Source organism: Bos grunniens, chromosome 25, assembly GCF_055505025.1.
Source record: "Bos grunniens cultivar Pamir isolate PY7600 chromosome 25, Bosgru_T2T1.0, whole genome shotgun sequence".
Lineage (NCBI taxonomy): Eukaryota > Metazoa > Chordata > Mammalia > Artiodactyla > Bovidae > Bos > Bos grunniens.
Window position 1 is genome coordinate 12685804 of NC_141189.1, and position 27011 is coordinate 12712814.

At 47.5% G+C, this 27011-nt stretch overlaps 1 protein-coding gene and 1 long non-coding RNA gene across 17 annotated transcripts in view; both read left to right on the forward strand.

The window, feature by feature from the left end:
* Nucleotides 1-27011, forward strand: part of AUTS2 (activator of transcription and developmental regulator AUTS2) — a 1218095-nt gene that overhangs the window by 870217 nt on the left and 320867 nt on the right. The gene's annotated exons all lie outside the window — the stretch shown is intronic.
* Nucleotides 120-27011, forward strand: part of LOC147345030 (uncharacterized) — a 145997-nt gene continuing 119105 nt past the window's right edge. Inside the window, exon 1 of one of the 2 annotated variants that reach the window (XR_015154495.1) lies at nt 120-27011. This exon is cut by the window's right edge and continues 95145 nt beyond it. This is a non-coding gene — a long non-coding RNA (uncharacterized LOC147345030). The other variant, XR_015154496.1, reaches the window with a different exon arrangement.

Genomic DNA, 27011 nt, shown 5'->3' on the forward strand with positions numbered 1-27011 from the left:
CACGCTACCATGGTAGAATAGATAGCTGGTGAGAGGCTGCTGTATATAGCACAGGGAGCTCAGCTCGGTGCTCAGTGATGACCTAGAGGGGTGGGATGGGGTGGGAGGTGAGAGGAGGCTCAGGAGAGGGGTGATATATGTATACAGATAGCTGATTCACTTTGTTGTACAGCAGAAACTAACATAATATTGTAAAGCAATTATATTCCAATTTAAAAAAGAAAACCAGAGCAGACTCATCATAGAAGCTTCCATGCTCTGGTCTGTAGGTGAGAGGGGCTGATTCACCATCCTAGGACACTCAGGGTTAGCCAGTCTTGAAGACCCTTGGTTCACAGCAGTCCCACCTGGGGCCACCCATCAGGGTCTGGCTGGCCTGGCCTGGTGGAAGTGGAGGACTCTTAAAGACTAGCGCCCGCACCCCCGCCCCCCCGCCCCGCCCCCTGTCCCCCTCTGCCACACACACAGGCACAGGGAGCCATCTGCTTTGGGCTGCCTCAGGAGGGCTTTAGACAGGAAGTGAGGGAGGGGGCTGCTTCCAGTGGCTCAAGATAAGGAAAGGGAACCAGATACAACTAGCAGAACCGTTTTACCCCTTTCCTTCCTTCACGCCGATCTCCCCAGAATCTGAAAGAAGACTGTGTAGAAAGAGGAGAGCTGGGTATCCCACCATTCTCCTCATTCTCTTTTCTTAAAGTAAAATCATCAGCCTCTAAAAACTCAGCTGGAAACCAGCTCCTCAGACTTCTCCAATTGTCTGGAAGGTCACTGCTAAGGCAGGGTTGGCCCTGGGAGCAGCACAGAGTGAGGGCTCCTGAGCTCAGGACCCCCAGACTCTAGCACATGGAGCATCTTGACCTTCAAGACCAGCTTCAGCCGCTAAGTGACCGCTTGTGTGATAGGTATGCAGACCCCCAGAGAGCCCACCGGAGGTAGCAGTTGCCACCTAAATTCTATCATGAAAATGATCCTTTAAGAAAGTGGTGTCTGAAAGGTTTTGGGTTTGAGGGATTTTCTTTTTTTTACTTTTTCATTTTGAAATAATTTTAGACTTACAAAAAAATAGTGTAGGAAGCTCCCATATACCCTTCACCCAGCTTCTCCTAATACTATATCTTTTAAAACCAGAGTACAGATACTTAAGGCTTTCATGGTGGCTCATTGGTAAAGAATCTGCCTGCCAATACAGGAGACTCGATTTTGATCCCTGGGTTGGGAAGATCCCCTGAGGAAGGAAATGGCAACCCTCTTAAGTACTCTTGCCAGGAGAATCCCATGGACAGAGGAGCCTGGTGGGCTACAGTCCCTGGGATCACAAAGAATCAGACGTGACTGAGTAACTAAAAAACAACAGATATTTAAATCAGAAAATTAACCTTCATATAATACTGTTAGCTAAATCTACAGACCTTTATTCAGAGTTCACGTGTTTCCCCAACTGTGTCCTTTTTCTGGTCCTGGGGTTCATCTAGGACCCCACACTACATATAGTTGCCGGAAGTTTTCTTTGCCTCCTTCTGTCTGGGAAAGTTGCTCAGTGTTTCTTTGTCTTTCATAACTGTGACATTTTTCAAGAGTCCAGACAGGTTATTTTGTGGCCATCCATCCTTTGATTTGGGTCTGTCTGATTTTTTTTTCTATTTTTTAATTGTAGTAAAATTGCTTGACGATGTTATGTTAGTTTCTGCTGTACAGTGAAGTGAATCAGCTATATGTACACATATATTCCTCCCTCTTGGGCCTCCCTCCCCACACCCATCCCACCCCTCTAGGTCATTATAGAGCACTGATGTTTTCTTTTGATTAGATTGAGGTTATGCCATCTTGGCAGGAAAAATCTTGGACGCGATGGCCCCTTCTCGGTGCATCACATCAGGGGCTCATGACGTCTTCCTGCTGGTCGTGGGGATGCCACGTGGATCACTCAGTTAAAGTAACGCCCACCAGGTTCCTCACTGTAAGGTTACTATTGTTTTCCTTTCAGAGTAATTAGGATCTTGTGGGGAGATATTTTGAGACTATGCAAAATACCTGTTTCTCACCAAACTGTCAACCACAGTTTCAGTGCTCATCTGTGATTCTTAACCTCAGTAGATAGACTCTGGTCTTTGCCTGATGGTAAGACATGTGCTTTTAAACTGGTTGAGCTCTTCATGATAGCTAGCCTGTGGTATAAACAGTGGGAACTGTGTAGTCTGCAGGCCAGGCCATGTCTCCAAGAGGTGTGGTCCTGAGGGGCCCTGTGGAGGTCAGGCAGCCTGAGGTCCAGAAAGTAGAAGGACGGAGGAGATGCCTGGAAAGGTAGGGGTGGTTCCAGTCCCATCAGGACAGGCTGTGTGACTTGACCTTGAGAAATTTACTTAATGCCTCTGAGCTGCTGCTGTTCTTTTTGTTTTGTTTGTTTTGTTTTTTAATCTGAATACAAAACACGTAGAATGATATGGCCTGTAATAAATAATCAGTGAATTTCAGTCTCTTCCACACAGTTACCCCTACCACTGCTCCCCCAACCCTGCCGTCCCTGCCAAAAACCAAAACAAAGCCCTGACACACGTTAGCATTGAATCCCTTACAGACAAGTCTGTCTAGTCCTCAGAAGCAGATCTCTTAAGAAATGGGACGTCAAATAAGTAAGTCCTGAAGAAGCAGATCAGAGAGACATGAATCTTGGCTATGTCATCAGTCAGTGAAATTTGGAAAGAGGGGCCCTGCAGAGAGAGATTCAACAGGAAGAACAGACTTTAAACAGGAAGTCACTAAGCCGTTGGAGGAGCAGGAGGTACCCCAAGGAGCAAGTAATGGGCCCCAAGCAAAGACTGATGGCAGAGGCAGCTTTAATAATCAAGAAGATTTCATCTCTCTATCTGTTTGCTTTTGAGAAGGCTTTTAAGTACATTTCCGCTGATTTTGCTCCTATTGTACAGAGTAGGATTTTTAAAAGTCTGTTCCCCAACTTTCAGGGCCCTTCTCTCCCTCCCCACGTCCTCCCTGTCTTGGACTCCCAACTCCAAGTGATGTCCTTCTGTCTTTCCTTTCTTTCTTTGGTGGTGCCAGGTCTTAGTTGCAGCATGTGGAGTCATGTTGCCTGACCAGGGATTGAGTCTGGGCCCCCTGCATTGGGAGCTCGGAGTCTTAGCCACTGGACGCCCAGGGAAGTCCAAGGGATGTTTACATTATTGCTAACTCAGAGCCTCACGTGTGATGTGTGCCGAGGAGCTGCTACCTCAGCAGTCCCCGCGCGTGTTCAGAGTGCACCATGTGCTCTCAGGCCGAGGGCACCGTGGAACCTGCCTGCCAGGGCGGCTGCTCCACGAATGTGGGCGTCAGACGTGCTGCACGTACTCGCTGCCCTAGACACGCGATGGGGATTTTAATGGTAGCTGTGCTCTCTGAAAGGTGGCAGCACCAGGCTCGAGGAGACTGGAATCAGGGAGACTTGCCAGCGTCTGAGGGTTTCTAGAAGTCTCTCTCACGGTCAGAAAGGGAGCAGCCCCTGTGTCAGTCCTCGGAGTGTGGCCAAGAGATGGAAATGCGTTGTGTTTGGTTGTAGTAACAGGATGCCTGTCAGTGGCTTTGAGAGCGTATTTGTTTCCTGTGGCTGCTATAACAAACCACGAACTTGGTGGCTTAAAACAGCAGGAACTTCTCTTTCAGTTCTAGGGGCTAGAAGTTCCATGTCCTGTCCACTGGGCCAAAATCAAGGCTCCGTTAGGGCTGTACCCACCACCAGAGGCCGTAGAGGAGACTGCCCTGTGCCTCTGCCGTCCTCTTGTGGCTGTTGGCCTGCCTCTGCGTGTGGCCGCCTCACTCCAGCCTCCGCTCCTGTCTTCACATGGCTTTCCCCTCTCGTGTGCGACTGGTCTCTGCCTCCTTCTTATAAGGGCACTTGGCATGGCACTTAGGGCCACCCTGATGATAATCTGAGACAGTCTCCGCATCTTGAGGTCTTTAACTGAGTCACGTAAGCAAAGACCTTTTTTCTTTTAACCTATTCTTTTTTTTTAATTAATCAATTTATTTTAATTGGAGGATAATTACTGTCCAGTGTTGTGGTGGTTTTTGCCATATATCAGCATGAATCAGCCACAGGTATACATGCGTCCCCCGCCTCCCACCTCCCTCCCCACCCCAGCCCTCTGGGTTGGCCCAGAGCACTGGCTTTGGGTGTCCTGCTTCAAGCATCGGAACTCACCCTGGTTGTGTATTTTACATGTGGTAATGTACACGTTTCAATGCTCTTCTTTCAAATCATCCTACCCTCACCTTCTCCCACTGAGTCCAAAACTCTATTCTTTACCTCTGTGTCTCCTTTGCTGCCCTGCATGTAGGATTGTCAGTACCATCTTACTAAATTCCATATATATACATTAATATACAATATTTGTCTTTTTTTCTGACTTACTTCACTCTCTATAATAGGCTCCAGGTTCATCCACCTCATTAGACTGACTCAAATGTGTTCTTTTTTAAAGCTGAGTAATATTCCATTGTGTACTACAATTCCTTATCTCTTCATCTGCCGATGAACACCTAGGTTGCTTCCATGTCCTGGCTCTTGTAAATAGTGCTGCAATGAACATTGGGGTTCATGTAAAGACCTTTTTCTTACAAGGCAGCATTCGTGGGTCCTTGCAAAACATACAGAAGGCAGGCAGGAAGGAAGCAGGTGATCAGGGGCCTTTTATGTCTCTGTGGCTGAAACAATCCAGTCCAGGGACAAAGGCAAAAACAGGAATCTGGCGAAAAGGGCCTGGATTTCCCCAGTTCAGCATGACGGTCCCTGGGCGTTCTGCTGCCTTAAGAGTTCTGTTAGCGAGAGAGGAGTGGGAGAAACAGCTTCTGGGTAAGCACAAAACAGCGACAGCCACAGAGGATGTGGGTGTCCCGACCTTCTGATGTGGTCAGATTGCAAAATCTGAATGGGTATCTACCCTCTAGTTCTGTTAAGTTCACACCGTCCTAATTTCTCTGTTTAAACCTTCTCAGCTCAGTCAAACAGTAAATGACCGTAGTTGTTGAGTTTCTAACTCTCTGCCCATCTCTGGGATCCACTGATGAGGAAAGTGAGCTTAAGGCTGACACTCAGAAGGCCTAGAATTCATGTCTGACTGCTGGTGTGACTTAGAAGTCACTGGAGCACTCTAGACCCTCAGTGGAACGGTTCCCTACCAAGGCTGTGGTGAAGAGATGAAATGCGTTTACAGGACTTCCTGACATGATAGTTGGTGTTACTGCTATCCGCGTTAAGTGGAGCCCACTGGCACCTCCCAGCTCCCACCAGGTTTAGGGGGTTGGAGCCCTTGTTGAACCACACCCCCTCAGGCACGCCCACCATGACGCTCAGACTTGTTCCGTGCGCTGGTTGTTGTCATTTGTTATCTTCAAGTTTTGACTAGGAAGGCAAGTTGCCTTTGGTGCTGATGTTGGCACTGCTCTCACTACATCCCTGAGTATAATTCCAGGAGCAAGTGGAGAGTATCAGGGGCGTTCTGGGCACTAGAAAGTTCCCGTCACATCTGGACCATGGGGAGAGGGCAAGCTCCTGAACCTGCACTTGGTTTGCACTCACGCTCGCGGTTAGGCCTGGCCACCCTGTCCCTGGTGGTCTTGGTCCTGGACGTGCGGGTGGTAATGCCAAGGACCAGAGAGGAGGAGCAGAGGTGCTCTTAGCACCTGTGCCAGTCCTGGCTCTTTGGTCTGATCAAACTCAAGCCCAGGTGGCGGCCTGCAGAGCAGATGAAGAAATGTAACACCTGGGCAGGTGGCCAGAAAGGAATGTGTGGAGGGAGGGTCCCCACCTGACTGTGCACCACGGTCATCCCTGGTGCTGTGCATGGTGGCATGGGGAGAACGGGCGGAACATTTGACAGTCTGGGGACTCTGATCCCAAAGTTCCCAGGTGGAGTGCAGGAACCTTCTGTATTTCCAGAAGGGCGCTCAAGGCTTCGAATACACACACAGTAAGCCAAGCAGAGACCCAAATTTCTAGAAAGAACCGTGAGCTTGGGGTCAGGAAAACCTGCGTCTGGTGACAGCTTTGTTACTCACCTCACGCACTCTCAACTCCAGCAGCCTTAGATTTCAAGCTGGCCTGGTACCTGCCTCCCTGGGGTGTTGGAAGCATGAGTAAGACACGCGAACAAGTCATGAGCACTTCAACAAAACCGCGACGTCTGTACTTCCCCATGAAGCCCTCAGCCAGCCTGGCTCACTTGCTTCAGCTTTGGTGTCCCCACCAACCACTTGCCACCAAGTCCGTCCTCACTGAAGATTTACATAGCCCATGGCCAAATTGTTATTTTAATTAACAAGCACTCCTAAAGGCTTTTACTCTTATTTTGGTTAAAGAGAACTCGTAATTAAAGGAAGTATACTTCTTATCCTTGACAAATCGTTGTGAATTCTTGTGGCACTCCCTGTGATAACATCTATCCAGATGAATGTGTTTGCCTTTAATGCAAGTGTCATGTATAATTTGGGAGAAATTCTATTGTCATTGAGCGTTAATGACTGCCCACTTTCTGTAAAGTGCTCAGAGACACCAGCAGCAGCCGGATTTGTAAACCACAGAGAGAAGATGGGAGAACTGGGCAAAGAGGCAGGAACTGCTGCCCGGACAAGGGGCAAGGGGGTCGGGCAGACCCCTCCTGCGGGGAGGGCAGGACAGCGATGCTTCCGGAGGCAGGTCTCCACCCCCAGGCCTGGAACACTCGCAGCTGGAGATACCCACACAGCCCGGCCCTCTGCCTTAACTTCGACCACGCTCTTGACCTCTCCTCCAGGCTGCAGCTGCCGTGGATGTCTGTTTTGACCGTGGTTTCACCTGGCCGCACACATCGGCTGAGGGCCCTGGGAGCCTGAAGTGTGATACGCTTAGAGCCCTGCAGCCCCACTGCCCAGCCCTGTCCCTCTGCAGCCCACCCTGGAGGAGAAGGCTGCCCAAGAGGCCTGGCAGGTGCCGCTGCAGAAGTTGGCTCCTGGGCAGCTGTTACGTCATGCCTGTTTGTTAACACTCTCAGTTTTCTTCAAATGACTCATCCAGAAAGGAGTGGGGTCAGGGGGTGAGCAGAGCTGTTTGGGGTGAAGACACAGCGTGTGTCCGCTTACAGCGGGCACCGCGGGCTGCAAACTGCAACAGCTGGAGGCCTGGGTCTGGCCTCTGAGCCATGTGATTGCACCTCAGTGTCCTCATCTGTAAAAGGGGTCGTTTTCCGCATCTGACAGATCCGTCTTTTTAACTGGGAGGAAGTGTTGTGTCCACGTGTGGAGCTTAGTAGTTACCACCTTAATGTCAGGAAGTCGTGACAATGAGTGTTTCTCTTTGCTTTGTGTCCCCACCTCAGCCTGTGCTCCCAGGGCTTGGAGGTGGGCCTTTCTGCCCGAGGAGGGGCAGCTCTGAGCACAGGACCGGGGAGCCCAGTCACAGAACCACACAGAAGCAGCTCTGACCTCCTGGTCCACATCCTGGAACAGTTAACACACAGTGAGCTGAGAGTCGCTTCTGTTGTTGTGAGGAAGAGGTGTCTGGATACCTAGTTTTTCCTGCGGTGGGTGGACCTGACCATGGGTAGATCTGCCGTGATGGGTGACATGCTGGCTGGTCCGTCTCGTGTGTCACTTACAGAGATGCAGGTGCGTGATTTCAGCAGACTCAGATTCCCGTTAGAGATGCACGACGCAGGTTTTCCTGAACTCTGTTTAATCTTTCTCCGATGATTAAAAAGCCTTTCAGAATCATCAGTGTTTCTGTGGGAGCGGCCCTTTTTGTTGCATCCCAAGTCTAAGAAGCGGTGGAGAGCAGAGAGCCCGGCTGGGAGCACCCCTGGACTCGCCATGCCGGCCTCTCAGTTCCCCAGGGCCCTAAGGCCGCACTGCTCACGTTTCCAAGAGACCGAGAGGAGCCGAGGAAAGACTGAGCACAGACAAGTCTGAAGGGCGTCTCAACTGTCCTGTCGAGGGCCGCTGCCTGTGAACACAAGCCCTGGAGCCCAGGCTCACCGGAGCCCTGCCCCTTCCGGGGGCCGCCCTCCTGTGGGGACCCAGGCCCGGGGCGCCCGCAGCAGCCCTTCAGTTCGCAGTGCGGTGATTTCCTCTGTCTCGTGATTTAACCTGCCCACATCGCTGAACCTCTACATTACACGTCTGTGTCAGGACGTCAGAAGAAACGAGAAGCCTCCTTGAAACAGCAACCTCTATTTCACGCTAAGAATGTCTTCTTAGCCCACCCCCCACCACCGGCCCCCACTCCTTCTGTACATTTTTGAGATTTTTAGCATGGTCTCTCTCCAGGATGAAGAATACCCTCCTCCATGACCCCAGCCTCTTGTCAGATGATAGATGAAATCTTTTCTTAAGCTGACTCCCTTGTCTATTATGTTTTCGAAATTCAAGGTTTCTCTTAGATTCTTGGCGGGCTGCCAAGTGGCCGGCCTTTGTGAGTAGGTGAATTGCTCTTCTCTTCGGCTCCTTAAACAGGAAGTAGTTGTTTTTAGGGTGAAAGGAAGGGGAGGCGTCTGTCCACCTCCCTCCTCGGGCTTTGTTGAGGTGGCCAGGCAGTTGGTGGAAATTTACTTCTTTGCTCCTTTTCAGGAATTTGTTCTAGGGGACTGTACCATAGAAATAAACCCAGTGATGAGCAAGCCACCACCTTGCTGGATGGTGCTGGGTTTTCCTGCTCCATGGTGTCCCCCAGAACCAGTTGTACAGCTTCCTGACAATGCGCCTGCATCTGACTGGTGTGACCCACTGATGGAAGGAAGCTCAGCGCTGTTCCTCTCTGCACAGAGGACATTTTAGAGATCTGGGGCGGCTGCCCTGATGCACGTAGGGGGAGACCCGGGCAGGTGTGCCTGCCTGTTGCTCTTCAGTCGCCCCCAACACGGGCTTGATGTGGACAGCTGACTGTCCACACTTTGGGTGACTAGGAGCTCTCTTTGTCAGCTGGATGGTGTGGTCTCCCCCGAGGAGGGGGAGTTAAGACTGGCTTCCATTTAAACCTAAACGGGAAGAAGGACAAATGCCATTCTCCTACCCTTGTGTATAAACTTATGTGACAAATCCCACATTTTAAGTCATCAGTCATGTGGCTTTTTTCCCCCTTTCCCTTCTGAGATTTTGAGAGGACAGTTTTGTCCCTGCATGACCATTAGTGATGGGAGAATGATGGCTGCTAATCCTTCATGAAATTGAGGTGCAGGGTAGCTCCCTGCTGTTGGGCGATCCAGGAGAGATGGAGGGCATTGAGGTCGCGGAGCAGGGAGACCACCGTGCAAACTGTGCGTTATGTCTCTGCAGAGCTCCCAGCCTGCGAGGGGACATTCGTGTACCTAGGTCACCAGGACAGTAGCGAAGCTGTGTGAATCCAGCCTCAGAACAAGCCCCAGCTCTTTGAAAACCCCAGCAGGGCTGTGCACAGAGAAGGCATTTTCACCGGTGTTCTCAGTTACTTTCTGGGCACCGTCCCACTGGGTAACCTGAACCTGAGCACAGACAAGGCACTGTTTGTTTTGCACCACACAGAGTCTAATCACCTGGACTTCATTATCTGCAAAAACGCCGCGCCCCAGGCTCCTCCACAGCTCACAGGTGATGGGCCAGGTACGGGAACGTGGACCTGGGAGCTCCCTCTGGGTCTGTGGGGAGGGGCCGCGCTGGGGTTCAGTAAGACGAGGGGTCCGCTGAAGACAGCAGGGCCAACCTGAGGCGGAGGCTCTCCTGGTCCCTGTGGCACCGCCGGGCCCTGCTCTCAGTGTGCCCTTGCTCTTTGATGATTGTGAGTCGAGTCTTTAGAAGAGATAGATTAAAAACTCTGAAGGAAGGGGTGCGGGGGGAGAGACCAACACTTAACAGGCACCTCCTCCTCCACCCCAAGGAGCAGATAGTCCGCAAGCCTGTAGGGGTTAGCTTGTTAGATCAGATGCGTGGGGTGCACATGAGGAAATTGACCCCTGACCAGTCAGACTCAAAATCAGGAGTAGAGGCAGGGCTGCCCAGCTCTGAAAACCCACCCATTTCCTGTGTTGCCCAATCTTCTCTCAAGCTCCCCAGACATCTGTGCTGTGCTCCAGGAGGTCCACGGAGGGATTGGAGAAGTGAGGAGGGCTTCCTGGAAGCAGTGGCAGCAGAACCGTAGCCTGAGACATACCAGCCTGAGCAGGGAGGCCACCATGGCTTTTTCTGAAGCACAGTCAGAAGCGCTTACTTGCTGGAAGCCCAAGTGTGGCGGTTTGTCTCTGCCCCATTTCCTTGTGTGTAAGTGAGCTCAGCGTGGCCACGCCGCAGTCTTATGGTGTGGGCAGACGTGGAGGGACACCGGCTCCAGGCCTCCCTAGTGCCCGACCAGTCCTGCATTTCTCTGCTCCGCCAAGGCACAGGCTCTAGAATGATCCAGCAAGCATGGGAGAAATGGAGAGACGGGTGCGCCCGGCAGCTAGTGAACCTCACGCTTGGGAAACAAAGCGGGTAAGTGGTGACGGATCGATCTCGGAAGGTGTTTGGTGTCAGGGCAGAAAGGCCCTTGGAAGCCCGCTGGATGAGTTTAGAGATTTGCTTTGGTTTGGTGGAGAAACCAGATGGCGGGCTTCTCTTTGGGGGAAGATGGCAGTAGATGACGGTCGGAAGAGTCATCCTGGCTGGTTTGTGTAAAGGCAGGAAGAGGGGAGCCTTGTTCTTAGGTAGCTCGGGGGTTGTATGACTCCTCAGTTTCTGGAATGACATTGCTAATAACAATAGGAACACCCGAATTGCTGCAGAAATTTGCTTCCAGAATGTTTATAATTACTGTCCCTTTTCATCTTTAAAATAACCCTTTGGGACGCAGAGGACACAGAGATCCTTCTCAGTGACATCCTGCTGTGAACTTGACTAAATCATTCCAGGCTGAGTATGTGCTCTGAGGTGGAATTGTCTGCACCCCTGCCCCAGGCTCCCACCATTCTCCTCTTTCCTGCTCATCCTGTTTGAGGCTGTTTTTCATTCTCTCTAGGATGTTGTGGTGGTCATGATAACATTAATAATACTAATAATGATTGTAGGAGCCACTGTAGTTTGCAGAGCATTTACTTACTATGTGCCAGGAATTTGCTGCTCATTTTACCATGTTTGTATAATCATTATCTCCTCTTTACAACTAAGAGCGTTGAAATGTAATGTGATCACTGACCCAAGGACACAAAGCAAGGGGGTGGTCAGATAAGGTCACACATTTCTTGGGTCTCAGAGGAGTTATCGGTGATTTTACTCAGTCCTCCCTGGAGTCCAAGGAGCAGATGGGAGTGGGCATGGGTTGTCAGGATATCAGGGGCCTGACCCTGCTTTAAGCACAGTAGCTTGGCTTTTTTTTTTTTTTCTTTTTTAAGAGGTCACGATCCTTGCTTTTCTTTAAAATTTATTTTATTTTTTATTGAAGTATAGTTGATTTACAGGGTTGTGTTAGTTTTTGGTATATAGCTGTCAGTTTTACACACACACATACTGAAAGTTGCTCAGTCTCTTCGCCACCCCATAGACTCTACAGTCCATGGAATTCTCCTGGCCAGACTACTAGCCATTCCCTTCTCCAGGGGATCTTCCCCACTCGGTGATCAAATGCAGGTCTCCTGCATTGCAGGCGGATTCTTCACCAGCTGAGCCACCAGGAAAGCCCCTTTTATATATATACATACACACACACACACATATATACATATACATATATATATATATATATACATATATATATATATATAAGGGGTTTTCCTGGTGGCTCAGCTGGTAATGAATCCACCTGCAATGCAGGAGACCCGGGTTTGATCCCTGGGTGGGGAAGATCTCCTGGAGAGGGGATCAGCTACCCACTGCAGTATTCTTGCCTGGGAAATCCCATGGACAGAGGAGTCTGGCGGGCTGTATATAGTCTATGGTGTCACAAGAGTCGGACTCGACTTAGCAACTAAACCACATATACATATATATATATATCCATCATTGCAAGATACTGAATATAGTTCCCTGTGCTATACAGTAGGACCTTATTATCGGTTTTACATACAGTAGTGTATCTGCTGATAGATATTTAGGTTGCTTGCATATCTTGGCTGTTGAAAACAGTGCTGCTGTGAACTTTGGGGTGGTGTTGTTCTTGAGTTGCTAAGTCGTATCCAACTCTTGGCGACCCCATAGACTGCAGCACACCAGGTTCTTCTGCCCTTCACTATCTCCCAGAGTTTGCTCAAAGAACACTGAGGTAAATGTATCTTTTCACATTATGGTTTTCTCCAGATATATGCCCAGGAGTGGAATTGCTAAATCATATGGCAACAGAATAGCTTCATTTTTATTCATTTCATAGATTTGTCTTTCTCAGAAAAGTGTGCTTCAAATAGCTTTTTTTTTAAGGTGTTTTTTTTTTAAGCAATTAAAAAGAAGTTGGAATGATAAATAAATAAGAGGCTGGCTAGACGGGATAGGTTACATAATAAAATAAATATAGTGAAACATTAGCAGTAGAATATTATTTTGGATGTGTTTAAGTGTTCACTGTAAGGTTCTTTCTACTTTTCTGAATTTGAAATTTGTCATAATAAGATGTAGGAGAAATTGAATCAATCATTTCTCAAAGTCCTTTCCTATTTTTTAAAAATGCAGTTTCCTGTGTTTCTGTGTGCCATCACTGGGTCAGTGTACATCTTTTTAATGAATGTGAATGTGAGTTAGTCATTGTTGGATTGTGCCATTAAAAAAAAAAATGACTGAGGGAAACAAAATCAGTCATCAGTCACTTTCTTCTCCACCTGGCTACTCCAAGACTTAATTGACAAGTTTGGCTGGTTTCAGACTCTCCCGCTGGAAAGCTGTGAAGTCTGTAGTTCTCCACATGAAAGACGGGTTTAGGTATAAACATCTCCTGTTTCAGGGCAGAGAGTCCTTTTGGATCTGTCCCTAGTGGAGGTTTCTTCAAACTCTCTAGGCCCAATAAAGACACAGTGTTCCTATTCCCTCACTTTGGCAGAGTCTTAGGAAGCAAGGGGAGAGAAACGTTCACCCAGAAAGATCTAGAAGCCTGGAGAAAACCCCAGCAGAGGGCAGAGTGTTTATCCTAGGGGACCTGGTCACAGCACTTTGTTCCAGTTCAGTCTTCCTGCCAGAGCCTCCCTTCAGCACAAGAGGAGGTTTCACACCCCCTTGCTACGGCTGCAGAGCGCATGTTGCAATGAACAGTGGATGGACTTTGTCCAGCTGGTTATTAGAATAACCTTGTCAGCACTTTCCGGGAGTTTATCGAGGATTTTTGCCAAACTATGATAAAGTAGCACATTGAACAGCTTCTGATGGCTGATAAGCTCGGAAGGCCCATTAATTGACAAGAAGTGCACATGTCAGTCTTCTGAGCACCTGAAAGTGAATCTCTTGTCTTCAAGCCTCCTGTCATTGCCCTTTAGCAGATTCAGGGTGGCCTTGCATCCACATCCAGCACCCCTCCCACCTTTGTTCTCATGTGTTCACTGAGTAATTAATCTCGTTGTGCTGGTATGGAAATAGTCTATTAAAACACGCGGGCAGGACAACATGGAGAGGGAGGACGGGGGATGAAGACTGGCAGAGGAAGGGAGGGAGGCAGTTGTGTGCTGGTTTAATTGGTTCTTTCACCTAATGGTAGTTTGTCAATTAAGGAGATACTTAGAGAAAGTGAAATTAATCCATATGGGTCAAAAGCAGCTATTAATTTTTAATCAAAACAAAATGTTCAACAAATTGTAGCTCTGCTCAGTACAAATGCAGGCATGCCACCAGCCTCCTCCTGAAGGATTTGGGAGCAGTCACAAGAAAGCCTGGGATCTTCCCAGGTGACTCAATGGTAAAGAATCTGCCGATCAATGTAGGAGGCATAGAAGATGGGGGTCAGGAAGATCCCCTGGAGGAGGAAATGGCAACCCACTCCCGTATTCTTGCCTGGAAGATCCATGGACAGAGGAGCCTGGCTACAGTCCATGGGGTCGCATAGAGTCAGACACGACTGAGCATGCACACACATACACAAGAAAGAGGGGAGGCAGCTGTTGATTTAGAAAAGATGTGTCTGCTCATATAGCCCCCACCAAGTGAGTGCCTCACCACCTCTTCCGTCTTGTTTCTGCAGCATCTACTGCAGTGCTTAACTTACAGTGGATACTCAGAAATGTTGCTTTTCTGGGAGTCTTTGAACCCCTATCGCTTTGAGGTATTTCAGGTAGGTTTTAGGCATGACATCTATCCTCGAAGAACTTCCAGGCTGGTTGAGGACATATTTGAATCCATTGTAGAGTGGTTCAGAATAACATGGGAGCAGATGCTGTATGATCTGCTATACAGATCGTAGGAGCTCATACAACAGATCATACAACATAGGAGCTATACTGTGTGATGAACAGAATGGAGGAGTGACATTTGTAGGACAAGCACTGTATGCAGTTCGCATGGATCAACTCCCTTAATCTCTGCAATGACACAGTGCAGTAGGCTTCGTTTTTTGTAATTCCCATTTGAAAGGAAGGTCACTGAGTCACAGGAAGTTCAGATAACTTGCCCAGTGTTTCACAGCAAGCACAGTTAGTCTGCTGCTGCTGCTGCTGCTAAGTCCCTTCAGTCGTGTCCAACTCTGTGTGACCCCACAGACGGCAGCCCATCAGTTGGTCTGCTGGAGGCTCTCATTACCCAATGTTGTAAGCCTCCAGTGGACTCAAGAGAGCTGATGAGAGGCAGTGACGAAGAATGGTGGTTAAAGGATAAGTTGATCTTGGAAGGTGCTCGGGAAAAATACTCCCAGCAGGAGGAAGGGTAAACAGCACAGTTTTGGAGGAAAGGAGTGAGCTTCTGGGTAACTGGAATATGAGGTTGGCCAGATTAAGCAGGTCTAGGTTAATATACTTCTTGAATGCCAAGGGGAAGAATTTGCATTGAGGTCACCCTGACATTTCTTCCTGTCTGTAGGCTGTTTCCCAGGACAGGGGAAGGTCCCTTTACCACATTTCAGCACTTGGGCATCTTGTCTTCTTCATTTTCACTATCTTCTTCTGCCTCCCTCCCTCCTACAGCTTTCTTTTCATTTATGGCATTCTTAGCTTCTTCTGTTGCTTTTAGGCACTAAGTCATGTCTGACTCTTTTGTGACCCCATGGACTGTAGCCCTCCAGGCTCTGGTCCATGGGATTTCCCAGGCAAGAATAGTGTGGTGGGTTCCATGCCCTCCTCCAAGGGATCTTCCTGACCCAGGAATCAAACCCAAGTCTCCTGCATTGGCAGGTGGATTCTTTACCACTGAATCATCAGGGAAACCCCTTAGCTTATTTTGCTTCCCATTAAAAAAAAAAACAGGAAAAATCAAGAAAATTTACCACTCAGCCTATTTCTGCTGACTTTTAGAGATTGAATGAGGCTTTCTTCAGCCACTTTCTTGTGCCCAACCCCAGTTTGGTCCTTGGTCTTTGAGATGAAAAAGACAATAAGAAAAAAAAGCCTTTTATGTTCTTATGCCTTTCCCTACTGATGAGAAAGCATCCGTAGGATGGTCCTGTTCCTTGGTGACGTTTGTAGTGACGTGATTTGGGGGCATCGGGAACGACTGTATCCCAAGGGTGCCTGCCTCTCCAGGCTGCTGACAACTGCCTGAAACCTGTCACTTGGGGACAAAACTTCTTTCCCACTGAGAGTGCAGGCTGCAAGTACAGATAGCCCATGATGGGCAACGGGGTGTGGAAAATACCTTCACATTGGCTGAAAGAAGCCAGAGACAAGTCAGGAGAGGTAGAGTTCTTCAGATCTTCTTTGCTTTCTCAGTGCTTTATCACCTGGCCTCTTTGAGCCACTGGGTTGATGATAATTTGTGGTAATTTACTTGGAAGCACCAGTGGACTGTGCTGTGACAAGGAAGGAGCTATGGGGGATAGAGGGCCCACCTGCAGCGGACACTCGGCCATCACATCCTGGAGCACTCTGCTCCGTGTTGCTGTAAACCAGGGAAGTGATCAGGTTCACCACCAAGACTGTTCACAGAGGGGCAGAGCTTAGCGGAGGGCTGAGCAGGTGTGCTGGTCAACCTGAAGGAGCCAGGTGAGCCACAATTAGACATCTGCACATCCTGGTACAAGGAGGTGGGAGGAGCAGTTGTAAGGAGGCTGCTTGTGGAGAAGACAGACTGGGGGTTGAAGGCAGACGTCAGGGCAGCACAGCAAAGACCGGCCTTGGACAAGAGGGAGGAAGGAGGTAGACAGTGCCAGCAGTGTGCTCATTCTGTCTTTCAAACCTGGAAAAGAATGGAGGAAACAGGTAACTGACTCTGTGTGTTTGGTGGCAAAAAAAAAAAATGGAATTTGGGTTTCTTGACTGGCACTAGCTTTAGGCTGTTAACCGGCAATGGAACTCATCCTTTCTGGGAAAGTGAGGTTCCGCAGGGATGCTGAGCAAAATGAAGCCCTCCTGGATAAACCATGGCACCAGCTGCTATGGGAGAAGTTCTTATATCAAAGGGAGGAAGACGTTTTTGGTGCCCAGTGATTAATGTGAGATGACGATGTTAATTATGTAGCACTTACAGTCTCGCCTGTCAACATGTTAGGGTTCCGAACATTGTAATCGTCAAATTCATTATCTTATATATGAAAAGCAGCTTCACTATTCAGTCATAGCTGTTATTTGTACAGTCATTTATTCTTTCCATTGACACATGCCGATCAAAACCTACTGTGTGCTAGGTCATAAAGTATGCTCCAGAAACACAGCCACAAGTAAAATGGGCATGGTCCCATTTAGTGTGAAATACAACCTTTAAATATCACTACTCTTTTGCGCTGGCTAAGATTTCTTTGTGGACAAATACATGATTAATTTTGTAGCTATTTTATGTACCTATGAATTAAAATGAGTAATTTCTTTTCACAGTTCAATACCTAGATATCTATTAAATAAGATGTATTGATATTATTTTTATTTATTTATGTTTTAATTTGGCGATGCCACACCACATGATAGTTTCGCAACCAGGGATTGAACCCGTGCCCTCCACATGGCGTCTTGACCACTGGACCACCAGGGAAGGCCTCAAGACGTATTGATTTTAAAAATTAGTGGGAGACAATGACATTAAACTGACTTTGAAAAGATCAGTTGGAAGTCATGGTAGCATTTGAAAATGAGACAGAAAAGATCGGATTTGTCCTTCAACAAGCTGACTATGGCTGCTGTGTAGACAGTGGACTCTGGGAGGCAGAGCAGATGCAGAAGTTAGGAGACTCCCTAAGGTCCAGGTGGGAGATGGTGGTGATTCCAAGTAGGCAGCTGTGGGGGTTGAGAGAAGAAAAGGGATTCAGTTCATTCTGGATCTCAAATAAGCAAAATTTGGCAACTGGTGGGAGATAATGGGAACCAGTTATCTACTTCCTCCATTGGCTGTGGGGACTTGAATGAGTTTTTCTTAGCTTCATTTTGTGTGTGCTCTCAGTTGTGTCCGACTCTTTGGAACCCCATGGACTATAGCCTGCCAGGCTCCTCTGCCCATGGGATTCTCCAGGCAAGAATACTGGAGCGGTTTGCCATTTCCTACTCCAGGAGATGTTCCTGACCCAGGGATCAAACTCGCATCTCTTGCATTGGCAGGTGGCTCCTTTATGACTACACCACCTGGGAAGCCCTAGCTTCATTTTAAAGATAAGGAAATTGAGACTCCAGAGTGATGGAGATAAAAGTCTGCCTTCCCTCAGCCTCTGAGCTCTCCACCCACCCTACATGAAAGTGGGGTATACAGAGGTGAGTTTACCAGGAAGCTGTGGAGTGCAGGCCTCAAACCAGGGCCTTTTCACTCGCCAGGATGAATACATAATCTTACATTCATAACTTTGTGTCCTTTTTCTTACAAAGCACCCCTGGTAGGTATTTAGTCTTCAGCCTCCACAAAGCCTCTATATTTCTCTAGCTAAGTATGACTTGGTGGATGGAGTAGGACTGAGACCTAATGGAGTGAGACCTAGGATGGGAATCTGACCTGATAGTTGCGGAAAGTTACATTTAGGTGAGGATCATTTGGGAGAGAAAAAGATCCTGTATCAAAGGTGTACATTTAACATTTCTTTTAATACTTTACTTATTGAATATTTCTATTATGTCAGGCACTATATTTGATTTTTTAAATATTTTTTCATTATTATGTGATTTAAACCTTATACGACACCGTGAAGTGGGTGCTTTCATCATCCCCATTTGAAACGCAAGGAACCTGAGCCCCAGGGAGATTAAATAAGTGACCAAATTATCACTACTAAGTAAGTGAGCTGGACTGGCCCCTACGAGGCTTCACTTGAAAGCGTGAGGCCGTCCTTAACCCCCACTGCTGGCAGGACTGTTGTCTAAAGCCAGACCTTCTGATAGATTCTAAACTGATATAATCAGCATTTCATCTTTTAGTGGTTAGAAGAAGCAAGGTCTAATTCTGCCCTGCTCCCTCACTACCACCACAAAAAAAAAATAAAAGTTGTTTGCTGGAATGTCAACAGCAGAAAGTAAACTTTGCATCTTCAGATTAAAAGACTGAGACTGTATCTAACACATGCCGTAGATGAAGACAGATTCTGAGGCTTGAAGGGTTTCAGGTGTTCTATGAGGGAGAAGGGACTCCCTGGAAGGTCTTTGAACCATGCACGTGGTTTAATCTGACTTGTGTTTTTTGAAGAGTCACCATAGGGTAGTGTGAGAGGCTGGCCCTTCAAGGACAGCATGAGACACATATGGCTTAGCAAGAGCAGATGGAAAAATGACCTGGAAATTTTAGTGAAGACTTATCATAATCTTGGCAAGAGCGTGTTTGCCTGAGGGAAAAGCTAACAATACTAAGTGTTGTCGTTAAAGTGGCCAGTGGGGAATCCTTTTTATTCCCGTGCCCCCCTCACCCTCCTCCATCTCTGAAGTTAGGATGAGGACCTAGTTAATGGTCAGTAAAGCTTCCTTATGACCTCAGCCTCATATTGAGGTGGCCATTACCAGCCCCACCTAGCAGTGTCTAGACTGTAAGCCTCCCAGCAGAGAAAGAGGAACATCAGAGGACCAGCTGCAATATTTGGTCATCTAGACTCTGCTGTTGAAACCCAAACCCAGGAGACATGGCAAAAGGAAGAGGGAACATTCAATGTCATGAAAGATTCATGGTCAAGTTGGTCACTGGCCTGAAGATCTCCTTGGTGGAGGAGATTAAACTTGACCATGGTGGCTGTTACTGCAGCAGATATCTGGTCTATGTATAAAATATATAGTCAACACTGTCTCAACATATCTGGTCAACACAGGATTGGGGGTATATTACCTGAGACTGGACGAGCTTTAAATATAATTATGTAGAGATTTAAGTCAGTAAGTAGACACAGTGCAGTGTCTGAATACAGGAGGTAGGAAGGAAAAGAATCACGAGGATAAGAAAAAGCAGAGAAGGGGACACCCAAGGGTTGTGGATGTGGTCTTTACCTCTGGCCCCGAAGAGGGCAGCCACATTGGTTTGGTTCTCCCCCTGCCCCCCCACCCATTTCTCTTACCCTCCAGCCAAACCAGTAACAAACAGCATTGTATAGTAGTCTGTGTCAGACATAAAAGCTGTGGGGATCTGACCCCCGGCAATGTGTTTTCAGCCTGTGAATTTCCTGGGTATCTTTACAGGAATCATTCCTGGGGAAGGGCAGGCTGGAAATAATATAAGGAGATCAAGAAGGAAGTCAAGCAAGTGACACCTTTAAACAGGCGAAGCGAGGCTAGCTCTTCCCCCTGGGACAGTTAGAGTTATGCAGAGCTGTAATTAACCCAGCAGCCCACTAGATATGTCTATTTCACTGCACAAAGGCTGTTGAAAGAAGGATTCTTGAAGAAAGAGGTTCCAATTCAAATGGTATTTGAGTAAGTCCCTCGTCGGATATACTGTTTCTAGAGTTTATGGCTATAATCAACAAAACATGGACTTTTCTTTCACGCAGGTTTTTCTTATGACTTTGCTAGTACTGATCTTTAAACAGAAAGAAAAAAGGGCGTCTAGAACTGGCTGGGGGTGGGATGGGGAGAAAGGGAGGGAGATATATGGCTGGAATCAGACTAAGGACTTTGGTTTTTGTCTGAGGATCCTGAAAATGTTAAAGGAGCAGGTGTGTCGTTCTTTCATACATTGAGGCTCTCACATACGGAAGAAAATTGTCAGCTTTGTGTTCACATGTCCTCAAATTACTGAATTTGCCTCCCCAACTTCATTCGTTTAACAAATACTTTTTACATGCCTCCTATGTGTCAGGCATTGTTACAAACACTAGAGCTGATAGTGGGGAGAGACTGACAAAAACACATAAATATACAGACTAGTAAATCGGATGATTGTGTTATAATAGAGAAAAAAACAGCAGGGAAACAAGAGGAGGAAGGGATATGATACGGTCAAGGAAGGCCTCACAAGAAGGTGACATTTGGGCAAAGATCTGAAGGAAATGAGACAGGGATATATAGGGTTTGAGGTGGGCAAGGTGGGGCTGCGTGTGTTGGCAGCATCCCAGACCAACGGTAAAGGAAACGCAAGGCCCCAGGTAGGAGCGTGTGTTTAAGGAATAGCAGCAAGAAGACCAGTGGGGTTACAGTGGAATGAGGAAGGGCAGGACCAGTGTGGGATGAGAGCAAAGTTGTTTGTGAGATTTTGGCTTTGGGTTTTTGCTCTGGTTTTTTTGTTTGTTTGTTTGTTTGGGGTTTGATTTGGGGGAGTAACCGTACAGTCTTATAAAGGGACATTAGAGGAGCTGTCTCCTGCCACGGGTCTCACCAGTCCCTGCTCATGGTTGAACATGGGGAAGCCGACTGTGTGTGTGTGTGTGTGTGTGTGTGTGTGTGTGTGTGACGGATTGGAGGATATTTTATCTGCAAGTGTTCCAAAACATTCTTTAAAATAATTACCAGCCACTAAAAACGTATTTGTTAGCTACAATGAGGCAAGCTTTGTTTAAAACGTTTTGGGAAACTCACCATCCATAATCAAGATTTCAACACACCAGTCTGCATTTTTAGGGTAATATATCTGTAAGTAGAAACAGACGGTATTCGGAGAAAGACATTAGTTTCTGAGGTCTGGCCAGCTCCTGTTCTTACCCCCTCTGTCATCTCTGATTGGATTAGACGTCACCGAAAATACCTCAGATCCTTGTTTCATGTTAAGTTTAACCCCTCCAGTTGAATCCCATCCTTGCAGAGCTCAGCGGAGAGAAATTAAATTTCTCTCACCAGAGCCATGGCACTGACTGAGGTATCAAGGGTCTACATCAGTAAACTCGGCTGGTTACAAGATGTATGTCCTTCCCAAGGCCCTGTAGCTGTTAAGTTGGCCCTTTGCAATCACAGTCTGATCTTTCATTTTCCCGTAATGCAGTTAGACAACCTAGTTATTCAGGCGAAGACTTCTCTGGTTTTCATTATCCCCAAATAACATCTGATGTTGAGATGGGGAAGACGGGAACAGGGGAGGGGGATGGGAGGCCAACATTTTTCACAGCCTGTGTGAAACGCTTAATATCTGAAAGTCTTTAAAATATACTGTACACAGACGTTCCAATTTTATAAGATGGACATAACATGTTCAAAAGCTTTATGAATTTCAGCGTATAACCAGAGTCCACGTTGGCCTGTTTTAAATAAGCCATAATGGCCTGGCAGCAAACCTGCATAGTTAGCAAATCCCCTTTCTGTTTATGAGCAGTCATTCCTCAGCAGGTCACTGCAAAATACCAGCCCTGTCAGTTTCCATGGCCGCTGGAAGTCGGTCTGGCTGCCGATTTCGGCCTGATTCTGGCTTTGAGAGCACGAAACCAAGGGCATCATGATAAGGTGATGCTTTTTTTAGGTTTTAACGCAACGGCGTGACCCCAAGTGGCTGGAGAGAATATGTCCAAGCTTCTTACCTCCTGCGGGGAGGCTGGGTCTCCAGGTGCCTTCTATGTCACAGGTCCACACAGAACACTCTCACCCTTTCCTCCCAGAGCATTCTCAGAGCCCAGAGGTGTAATTTTTTTACTTCCTCAGGAGGGCAGCCCTTCAAGTGATGCTTTTTTTATTTTTAGGTGAATATCTTCTTTCCACAAAAGTCAAAGCGTGAAATTTGCTGGGACAAACCCTATTCTAGCTCATCGGCCGTCCTGTGTCTAATGTATCAAGCACAGTCATGTTTCTCAAGGCTGAGGGCCCCTGTGTTACCAGCTCCCATATTTCAAGGAAATTTGCTGGCTTCCCTGATAGAATCATACTGCTTTTCCTGGTAGGGCGAGAGGAGGAAGATGTCCATATGTTAAAAAGCAGCTCAGCCTTCAAGTGCAGACACTTTTGCCCATAGATTCACCTTGGCCCTGACAACCCCTTGGGAGTCAGCAGCCACATTCCAAACTGGGTTCGGGGGACCCTCCAGACCCCTTGGCACTCTGGCATCAAAAGCTCCTTTAATTACCACTAGTGCCCCAGCAAACAGGCTGGAGCCTTGAATAAGACTGATCCAAAGGCTGTGAGCTAAAGAATTCTCACAGACGCTAACGTGATTAGGAAATCTGACACAGGAGATACAGTTTACTCCCTTTCATTATGGGACCCCGACGGGGCGGCCTCCGCCTTTGGTGTTCTGGCCTCACAGCAGCTACCACTTGGAAGCCTGGCCTCCTGGGAGTCCCTTGGTCACATCCTGTTGCTTCCCAGGGCAGACCCCAGAGTCTCTCAGAGAAGACAGAAGTTTTCTTTCTCTTTGACTTAGAATAATGGCCCCTAAACATCCTTTCAACATTTAGGGCCCACTACACATCCGTCAAAAGTGTGGGTTAGAAAGGCTCTATAGTTCCTTCTGTGATAAGGGATGTGTAAGTATAACCACCCATGTGTCATGGAAAACTCCCTTCTGTTTACCTCACTTATTCATCATGTTTAGAGGAGGCACGGTTCATGGTGGGCAGTCAGGTTTAAGCCCTTGTTCATGATCTTGATTTTATTGCCTGTAGCTATGGCCTCTCAGTCAATGACGTCCCCAGAGATGTCAGAACTCGTGCAGGAAAACCCATTTAATTGGGACGCATGTGGGGAACCAGGAAATAGATCTTAAAGCACTTTATGGCAGAAGCTGTTGATCAGGAAACAAGATGTTTTCCTTTCCCTCAGTCCAGGTCTGGCTCCAAGTCCCTCAGGGAGATCTGGGGGCCTGGCTCCATCTCCACTGAAATGGAGCCTGTCACTTCTTTGAATCAGGTTACCCCAGAGGGCAGTGGTCTCTCTACCTGCTTTTTTGTCTGTTTGTTGTTCTCTTTCTGAAGATGTAAGCGGCAGGCCTGAGCCCCTAGAATCTCCATCCAGAGGCCACGCATGTGTGGAGTGTGGTATCTGGAGGGCCTCCTGTACACACTGTCTGCTGCCCCTTGGCCAGATAGCGAGTTACCAGGTTTTTCTTGGAGGCAGACAAACCTTACCTATCCCTAGTGTGCACGCTCTTCAGCTGTGGAGGAGGGGAACTGGTTTAAGATTAATACATGTGCTCCAGTGGTTTGTTGTTCTGTTGCTAAGTTGCCTCTGACTCTTTGCAAACCCTGTGAATTGCAGCACACCAGGCTTCCCTGTCTATCACCAACTCCCAAGCTTGCTTAAACTCCTATCCATTGAGTCAGTGATGCCATCCAACCATCTGATCTTCTGTCGTCCCCTTCTCCTCCTGCCCTCAGCCTTGCCCAGCATCAGGGTCTTTTCCAGTAAGTCATTTATTCGCAGCAGGTGGCCAAAGTATTGGAGCTTCAGCTTCAGCATCAGTCCTTCCAGTGAACATTCAAGGTTGATTTCCTTTAGGATTGACTGGTTTGATCTCCTTGCTTTCCAAGGGATTCTTAAAGAGTCTTCTCCAGCACCACAGTTTGAAACCATCAGTTCTTCAGCATTCAGCCTTCTTGATGGTCTAACTCTCATATCCGTATATGACTACTGGAAAACTATAGCTTTGACTAGACGGACCTCCATTGGGCATGTAGGATTGGATCCAGTCTTTTCTATCCTTCACGCTCAGCTCAGGTTCTGCCTCCCCAGTGACGTGCCCCTAGGAGGAATGATCTTTCCTGTCTTTATTAAATCATAGCATTTCTCTACATCCTTTTTTTTATTCCTTCATAACACTGACTTCTTTTATTTCTAGTTGGTGCTTTTCACACTGGTGTTCCAAGCTCTGTCTAAGGACCTAAATGGCTGGGACCACATCTTCTACTTCTTTCCCCTGCAGCACGTACTCATTTACAACTTTGTTAATTCTCCTCACTGTGCCTCACACACAGCGCTTAGCATTTCTGCTAAGTCCATTTGAAAAGAAAGAGGCTACTAGTGGGTAGATCGCTGTGCTGAATCCTCCCAAGGGGCCCAGGAAATGTGAATGCAGCTCTCTACCCTTGAGGAATGTATAGCCAAAGGAGAATAAAGAGGAGATGACAAAAGCACATGAAAAGTCAACTAATAATATGGCTCCATATAGGTGTGTGTGTGTTAATCACTCAGTCCTGTCCCACTATTTCTAATCCCATTGACTGTAGCCCGCCAGGCTCCTCTGTCCTTGGAATTCTCCAGGCAAGAATACTCAAGTGGGTAGCCATTCCCTTCTCCAGGGGATCTTCCCAACCCAGGGACTGAACCCAGGTTTTCCACATTGCAGGCAGATTCTTTACCATCTGAGCCACCAGGGAAGCTTCCCTCCATGGGGGAGGATCTGTATCCAAAAAAGGATAAGTGCCCGTGATGCTGATCATGGAAGTTTGCATATGTTCTTTCTTTTAACCGTTTTTAAGGAACATATTTATTTCTTTCTTCGGCTGCATCAGGTCTTAGTTTTTTGTGTGACCGGGCTCAGTAGCCCCTCAGGCATGTAGGATCTTAGTTCCCACACCAGGGATTGAACCCAAGTCCCCTGCATTGCATGGTGGATTCTTAACCACAGGCCCACCAGGGAAGCCCAGTTTGCATGTGTTCTTGCCCATCCCCAGAAACCTCTGGAAGGCAGGGGGCACTAGACTCCATTAGTCTAGTTCCTTTGCTAGGGAGTGAGGCTAAGTGATTTTTTCGAGGGTGGGGGTGAGGAGGACTGGGAGTCAGACAGGCTTGTATGCCCCAGGGTGAGAGCCACACCATGTCTCAGTGACTCTGCCTCTCCCCTCACTTCTGAATCACTGGCCTGTGCCCTGCTTGATGCCAACCCTATAAATGGATTGAGGAAGTTAACCATATTGCTCACTATTATTAAACAAGACCACAGACAAAGAGCCTTTTGAGCAGTGATGACAGTTGCTGTTTGAACCAGAAAGGAATTGTCCAAAGACAATCCGTCTCTTGATGCATGAGTAAATTAGAGTCCTCGCATGCTGGTACTTTGTTATAATGTCATAAAAGTATGCATAAGTTTTCTTAAGGCCTATGCTGAGTGGATTGTTCCAGAGATTTTAAAGTGGAGATGAGATTGTTATCTGGTTTAAGTGTTCATGAGGTCAGAAGGCCAGTGTAAATGATCTTCCGAGGTGCTCAGACTAGCGTGTGTCCACCTGTATTACCATTAAATTACCTCTGTAGGAACAAGACTTAGGGTTTAGATTCTGACTCTAGCACTTAAAAGCTTGGTAGCCTTCGTAGTTAACTTCTTAGAGCCTGTTTTATCATTGGTAAGATGAGCATGATAATGCCTATCTCAAAAAGTTATTGTAATGATTGATTCTGGTGAGTGTGAATACCAGTGCCTGATAAAACTCAGTAACTGTGGTTATTGTGAGATTTTTTTTTTCCTTTTTTCCCCTTAAATGTTGCCTCTATTATCTGCAACACCTCTGTTGTGTCGAAAATAACTTCCAAGCCACTGAAGGAAGCCTTCTGCCGAAATTTTTATCAAAGATAGAACTAAACACTTTGCAAAGGAGTATTTGCTAAAGAACGGGCAGGCATTTATAATTTCTGATATTTAATGTCTAATTATCCACCTTCCCCAGTTGTCGAGAATATGACAACTGATCAGTAAATATTGCATGTGAGCGTGTGATTATATCCCTTCCTGAGCCTAAAACTTGAGTTTACAATCAGAGCCGGAGACCCCAGATTTCTTCCCCAAAAGGGAGCAATTTAAGCAAGCTGAAATAGCCCCTCCCTTCCTTCAGGGAGTTATCCAGGTCTTTTCTGAGTTTCCAGTAAGTGCTAGGGCTTCCCTGGTGGCTCAGTGGTAAAGAATCTGCTTACCAACGCAGGAGATGCGAGTTCAATCCCTGGATCAGGAAGAGGCCCTGGAGAAGGAAATGGCACCCACTCCAGCATTCAGTTCAGTTTAGTTCAGTTCAGTCACTCAGTCGTGTCCGACTCTTTGTGACCCCATGAATCGCAGCACGCCAGGCCTCCTTGTCCATCACCAACTCCCGGAGTTCACTCAGACTCACGTCCATCAAGTCAGTGATGCCATCCAGCCATCTCATCCTCTGTCGTCCCCTTCTCCTCCTGCCCTCAATCCCTCCCAGCATCAGAGTCTTTTCCAATAAGTCAACTCTTCGCATGAGGTGGCCAAAGTACTGGAGTTTCAGCTTTAGCATCATTCCTTCCAAAGAAATCCCAGGGCCGATCTCCTTCCGAATGGACTGGTTGGATCTCCTTGCAGTCCAAGGGACTCTCAAGAGTCTTCTCCAACACCACAGTTCAAAAGCATCAATTCTTCGGCGCTCAGCTTTCTTCACAGTCCAACTCTCACATCCATACATGACCACTGGAAAAACTATAGCCTTGACTAAGACGGACCTTTGTTGGCAAAGTAATGTCTCTGCTTTTCAATATGCTATCTGCTGCTGCTGCTGCGTTGCTTTAGTCGTGTCGGACTCTGTGCGACCCCATAGACGGGAGCCCACCAGGCTCCCCCGTCCCTGGGATTCTCCAGGCAAGAACACTGGAGTGGGTTGCCGTTTCCTTCTCCAATGCATGAAAGTGAAGAGTGAAAGTGAAGTCGCTCAGTCGTGTCCAACTCTAGCAACCCCA